Genomic DNA, 7,395 nt, shown 5'->3' on the forward strand with positions numbered 1-7,395 from the left:
CGCTACCAGAGATATTTGATATAAGATCAAATGTTATGTCAATATTATTATCTCCAAATTGATTCCCCACCCGTATTTCATATATTATTATTCCGATTTAGCTGTTAATCTGGATTTAATTTATAAACGCTTTCTGTCATTTCCGATTGGAGGGCAGATGACCACGTGACTTACGATCCTACCAATTTGTTACTTTGTAACAGTCAAAAGTGGTTATTCCCAACGTTGATAAACTCCCAATCTATGCCAAGATTTTTTTTAAAGCATTATCTTTATAGCATTATCACTGTACCATTTACACCCTGTATCCTGTGCATGTGACGAATAAACATTGATTTGATTAGATGATTAACGCACCATTCACATCAGCTATCATAGGCAATATAACAGTGACTGACTTCACCATCACTTTCTAGCCATCATTGACATTGAGATGAAGATGGTCAAATGTGAAAATATAAAATACATTGTGATCCTAATGGAATATAACAAAGCAATTCTGTTGTCTTTGCCTGCTTTATCTTTACAATGACAGGGGGTGCACCGTTCCTGGAGGTACTGCAATACCAGGTCCATGCGTGGAGTGGACGGAGCAAGCCCCTATTCCATCTCCCTGTTCCAAAAATCAATTTAATATATGGTCCCCAGATAGGAGACGTATCAGATATTAAACTGATAAGAACAGATTTTTTTTTTTTTTTGAAAAATAATTTTTATTTTCATTTCACATTCAAATACAAGTACAAATTCAGTGCATAACGTTGTACATAACATGGATTTACAAAAACAGTACCTTAACCATATCAAAATAACAAAACTCCTAAAAAAAGTGCTGTTCTGAGGAACCTGACCAGCTAAAAGGCCTACATTCAAGAGAATCATGTAAACAATTGCCTCTAACAATCTCCCAAAGCTGATCTTTCAAAGGAATAAAAACAATACATACACATATACCAAAGGGAACTCTGAATAAACCTCAGTGTATATCAAATATTTACAAAGGCTTAGCCTACATTTCAATTTACATGACAGAATACAGTTATACATAGGCCTATATATAGGCTATAAAAAACGTTTACAAAGAAGGGTATATCCCTTTCCATCTATGTTTAACAGATGTGATGCCCCACTTATCTATTTCGAATTGTATTTTTTTCCAAATTTCTTGTTTTATAAATTTAACCAATCCCGTCGGTGACCACTTGAGGGTGTCATTGACCGCACCACATCTGGCCTCCCAAAGTTTGGTCTTGATAAGGGACACCAGAGTCCCTAATTCTAATAATTGCACCTTTTCCACATTTTTTAGTTCAAATTTGGCTACCTCTTCATAATCAATGTTTTTTTAAATATTAACATCTATTTTAATTTTCTTCCAAACTATTTGGGCAAAAGAGCATTCCCATAAAACATGGGGAATTGTTTCAATTGCGAAACAGTTGTCCCTGGGACAAAATTTATTCAGGGTCAAATTATGATCATATAATGTTGAACGGACCGGAAGATGTCTGTAAAACAAGCCAATTAAAATCTTTCAGTCTGTTGTCTAAACCTTTTAATTGTGCCCGTAGCCAGGTGGAAGGTGATATTGGTAATCGGTCTCTAGGACAACAATTTTCTATCAATTTCACATATAGCAGTCTGTGGTTGATTACATTTTCTTTTACTTTGCAGACAGGGTTTTTCCTTGCCCATTCAACTATTTTCTTAAAATGTAATGGGATAATTTCAGCTTTGGCTTACTATTATCCCACTCCACCATAAACCTTAACGGTATGGACAGCCAGAATTTTATTAATATATTACATTTATGTACAGAAGACGACAAAAGACAACAAACGTTTGAGTAGAACAACGCATCTAGTTTGAGAGGAATATGAGGGAAATCCCTTCCACCAGCCTCTATAGGCTGGTACATCCGATCTCTCCGGATGTACTCATATCCCCCCCAAAATAAATTAAACAGTACACGTATGAACATTTTCCTTAGAGACACCGGCATGGGAAACACATATGCAAGGTGGAGTAATGAAGGCAGAATGTCCGCCTTCAGCACTAACACCTTGCCTCTAAAAGATAGTCGCCTCACTTTCCACAGTCCCAATCTTTTATTAAGCGAAAGTAGTTTTTCTTTCCAATTAACCATGTCATCTTTGATTTCATTTCCGAAAGATATCCCGAGCACTACCATTGGTCCTGTGCACACAGTCAAACCACATAACTGATCAGATCTCCATTTCCACTGTCCCATATATTTTATTTCTGTTTTATTCTTGTTAATCCTAGACCCGGAGGCAACAGAGAACTCATCAATTACTTTGATAACCTCTTTCAAGCTCAGGTCGTCTTGTAAATATAAAATGGTGTCGTCCGCGTATTGTGAAATTTTTAGAATATCCCCTCCAGGTAATATAATGCCTTTGATGTTGTAATTTGTCCTAATTGCACATGCGAAAGGTTCAATATATAAAACATACAATAGCGCAGAGAGAGGGTCCCCCTGTCTGACACCTCGTAATTGCTTGATTACATTTCCAATATTCCCATTAATATTTACTCTGCTTCCCACATTACTATAAAGAATTTTTACCCATTTCATAAAATTATTTCCAAAACCACATTTTTTCAGAACTCTAAACAAAAACTCATGGTTTACCATGTCAAAGGCTTTTTCCTGGTCCAAATTTACAGTAATAGCTGGCAGGTGCCTTTCCTCTAAATATGCTTGAACGTCTCTGTGCAATTGCAAGTTCCAGGTTAACTTTCTCCCTACCACACCACATGTTTGGTCTAAACCAACAACATATGCCATGGCAGAAGACAGACGATTAGTTATGGCTTTACTTAATAATTTATAGTCTACACACAACATTGTTGAAGGTCTCCAATTTGCTAGTGTCTTGGGGTCTCCCTTTTTGTAAAGTAGCGAGATTACCCCCTGTCACGCTCGTCGGGAAGAGAGGAGGACCAAGGCGCAGCGTTGAATGCGAACATATTTATTTATATAATGATCACACGAACAAAACGAAAACGTGACGTCCCTGGTTACATACACAAACCAACACGGAACAAGAAACCACACCCAATGAATGCCTAATGGCTACCTAAGAATGACTCCCAATCAGAGACAACGAGCTACAGCCGTCTCTGATTGGGAGCCACCCTGGCCAACATAGATATACAAAAACTAGAATACCCAAAGGAAACTCACACCCTGGCTCAACATACAAGTGTCCCCAGAGCCAGGGCGTGACAGTACCCCCCCCTGAAGGCGCGGACTCCGGCCGCGCCAACCAAAAACCACAGGGGAGGGACCGGGTGGGCACTCCACCTAGGCGGCGGATCTGGCTCCGGGCCTGATCCCCACTCCCTCTCCAACCCCCCAAAGTACCCCTGGTCCGGTCTGGCCCCGCTGGCCGGAGCTGGACTGCACACTGGTGGAGCGGATTGCTCTAGGTCCGGCGTGAAGCAGCTGACCGGTGCTGAACCAGGCACCAGTGGAACAGGCACGGGCTGTGCCGGACTGACGACGCACACCACTGGCTTGGTGTGGGGAGCAGGAACGGGCCGAGCCAGGCTGACGAAACGCACCCCTGACTTGGTGCAGGGAGCAGGAACGGGCCGAGCCGGGCTGACGAAGCGCACCACTGACTTGGTGCGGGGAGCAGGAACGGGCCGAGCCGGGCTGACGAAGCGCACCACTGACTTGGTGCAGGGAGCAGGAACGGGCCGAGCCGGGCTGACGAAGCGCACCACTGACTTGGTGCGGGGAGCAGGAACGGGCCGAGCCGGGCTGACGAAGCGCACCACTGACTTGGTGCGGGGAGCAGGAACGGGCCGAGCCGGGCTGACGAAGCACACCACTGACTTGGTGCGGGGAGCAGGAACAGGCCGGGCCGGGCTGGCGACGCGTACCATTGGCTTGGTGCGGGGAGCAGGAACAGGCCTAACCGGGCTGGCGACGCACACCACAGGCTCGGTGCGAGGGAGAGGAACAGGCCGGACCGTACTGGGGACACATACCACTGGCCCTACGCGGGGATCAGGAACGGGCCGGACCGGACTGGTAACACACCCCAGTACCTCTCGCCGTGCCTCTACACCTTCCTCCCCTTTTGTGACCAGTGGCCCCCGTAACCTGGCGGTCTCCTCTACTAACCGCTCCATCGCGGCCACCTGCTGCCCCCCCCCTCTTGGTGGTTTCTTCTGTCACGCTCGTCGGGAAGAGAGGAGGACCAAGGCGCAGCGTTGAATGCGAACATATTTATTTATATAATGATCACACGAACAAAACGAAAACGTGACGTCCCTGGTTACATACACAAACCAACACGGAACAAGAAACCACACCCAATGAATGCCTAATGGCTGCCTAAGTATGACTCCCAATCAGAGACAACGAGCTACAGCCGTCTCTGATTGGGAGCCACCTGGCCAACATAGATATACAAAAACTAGAATACCCAAAGGAAACTCACACCCTGGCTCAACATACAAGTGTCCCCAGAGCCAGGGCGTGACACCCCCTCGCACATTGAACCTCCCATATGCTCCAAACCAAAAATAACTCTAAATACTTCCAAAAGATGACATCCAATTAAATCCCAAAAACTATGTAAATCTCTTTAGAGAGCCCATCCAATCCTGGTACTTTGTTATCTTTCATGCTCTTCAGTGCCATATATATTTCATCTAAATTCAATTCCCCTTCTAATTGGTCTCTAATATCTAAAGGTATCTGCACATCCACACATTTTAAAAAAGTAGTCCCCTTCTCATAATTAATTGTTTGCTTTTGGAATAGCTGAGAAAAGTGCTGGGTAGCGACACCAAGCATGCCATCTCCATCCTCAACCGTCTCCCCGTCTTGATTCAATAAAGCCGAAATGGTCCTCCTCTTTCCCCGTGACTTAATTTGTTTGAAAAAATATGCAGAGCACTTCTCATCATTATCCCATTTATCTTGTTGACTTTTAAACATGAAATCTCGAGCTTTCTTTTCAAAAAAGGCCTGCTGCTTTTTCTGCAGGTTACACAATGTGTCTTTATCTAAACCACCACCATTCAAATTACCTTGGATGTGCAGATCTTCTAGTTCGTTCTGCAACTTATAAAAATCTTTGTATTTATTACGAGCTTTATCTTTGCAATAATTCTGAATAAAAATCTTGATTCGTAATTTTGTGCTCTCCCACCAGTCTATGACAGTAGAATAAAATGATTTCATGGTTACACAGCCCTGGAAAAAATACCTAAATCTAGTCTCAAATGTTTTGTCATGTAAAATACCATTATTACTTTTCCAATATCCTTTTCCAAATTCAATTGTTTTTAATTGTACTGTCACAGACAGGCAACTGTGGTCAGAATAAAAAACCGGAGTGACGCGTGCAGAGGACACACCGAGTCCACGCGGAACAAACACATAATCTATGCGGCTCCTCGCGCCCCTGCTGTTTCCCCAGGTGAAACCGAGATCATTTGCATGCGCCACTCTATAAGTATCAACCAAATTATATTTCTCTATTAGGTTTTTTACAAGATGCCCTCCCAGATTACCTTGGTCATATGATACATTAAAATCTCCCCCCATAATAACCTGTCTGTTTGTCATAAAAATAGCGTCTAGGTTGTTCAGCATTTCCCTCCTTTCCTTGGGTGTCGATGGTGCATATACATTAATTAACCGAAGACATTTGCCCCTCCAATCAATATCTACTATTAAAACCCTCCCGTGTACTGCCGAAAAACTTCCCACTATTTTTAAATCCCTATTTCCACATAGAATACCAACCCCTGTAGAATGCACCCCACCGACACTCCACCTTGACTCTCCCTGAACCCATTCCCTCGTAAATTTCTCCACATCATTTTGATCTTTTAAATGTACTTCTTGTAAAAAACACACAGAGAAACAAATGGAAGACAAATGGGAAAAAACTGTCGCCCTTTTAACGGGGTTCCTAAGCCCTCTAGCGTTTATGCTAGCTATGTTAAAAAGGGACGACATGGGGAAAGGAGGGAAGCAGACAACTATCTAAATATGACATGAATTTCCAGACTCACTTTAAGTCCAGTTCCTCGTTAGGAGGCCTGTCTGGGAAACGGTGGTCCCCAGGGGGAGGACTGTCCACAAAGATAGGGGTCGGGAAAACCCTTTCCTCCTCAGTCAGTGTGGGTGCTGGAACACCGCTGGGTGCCAGACCGCTGCTGTCGGTAGAGCTCGCGCCTGACAGGGAAAGCAGAGTCTCCTCTGCGCTGCCCGGGTTTCCCGCGCTTTTCTCCTCAGACTCCCCGCTTGCAAAACAACTGAAACGATTCCCCCCCAGGGCGGACTCCTCCATCGCCTCCATGCGGATGAGTGGGGAAACAGGGCTCATCTGCTTCCTCTTGATAGAGCACTTCCTCCTCTCTCCCACCGTGGTCCAGCTCTCCGGAGCAGAGGGCACGGTGGGCTCTCCCGTAGCCTCCTCCATCTGCTTGCTCCAGCTCCTGTCCCCCGCTCCGCTCTCCTCATGAGGTGATGGCGCCTCACTCCCGCTCTCCTCAGACTCTCGCCGTTCTCTCTCCATCACTAGCTCCTTCACGACCTCCTCAATAGCGCGTAGCTCTATAACTTTTCCCTCATCTGCTCTTTTCCCGCTCACCGCTCTGGCGTAGGAGGGGGCTGCCTTTGGGCAGTGACGGAACAGGTGCTCCTCTGAGCTGCACAGACTGCAGCGCTTAGGCACGGTGCAATCCCTCATTACATGGCCGAGGGTCCCACAGTTTCTGCACCTTGTCTGGGTGCAGGCATCAGCGAGGTGCCCGTACGTGCTGCACTTCCTGCAAAAACGAGGCTGCCCAGCATACATGAGGTAACCCCTGTCTGCACCGATAGAAAAAGACGCGGGAGGATGGAGGTAGCCATCATGGCCGCTCTCGTCTTCCTTTAGCAGCACGCGAAACTGCCTCTTCCCTGTCCAGATGCCTAGGGCGTCCTTAATGTCTCTCACTCCTGGCAAGATGGTCACATACCGGCTGAGGTAGCACACTAGCGTTTCTTCTGTGACCCAGGGGTTGAACATGTGCACCGTTAGCACCCTCAGATTGTGCCTGCACAGGGACTCAACTTGAAAGCTACTGAGGGCGGGTGCTGTCGAGTTCGCTCGGAAGAGCCCTCTCACCTCCTCCAGCCTGGTGATGGTGTAGAACGACACATCATAAAACTTCTCCGGTGTGTTTTGTTGCAGACAGTGCACATCGTCTGGTGTCAGGCGTAGAGGTCCAAAAAGAACGTCCTTTCCAAAAATAACTCTTTCCATCAACTTTTCTTTTCCAGTCCATTGAAAACGCAGCGTGTTCTTCAGTCCGGCGGCTGCCGACTGTGACGTGGACGATGACGACATCGCTCCA

The 7,395-nt window shown here is 45.7% G+C and overlaps 1 pseudogene; it reads right to left on the reverse strand.

Annotated features, from left to right (window-relative positions):
- Positions 1 to 533: 533 nt before the first annotated feature.
- LOC121563742 lies at positions 534 to 711 on the reverse strand (annotated as a pseudogene).
- Between the last annotated feature and the right edge of the window lie 6,684 nt (positions 712 to 7,395).

This window comes from Coregonus clupeaformis, unplaced genomic scaffold (genome assembly GCF_020615455.1).
Source record: "Coregonus clupeaformis isolate EN_2021a unplaced genomic scaffold, ASM2061545v1 scaf1489, whole genome shotgun sequence".
NCBI lineage: Eukaryota > Metazoa > Chordata > Actinopteri > Salmoniformes > Salmonidae > Coregonus > Coregonus clupeaformis.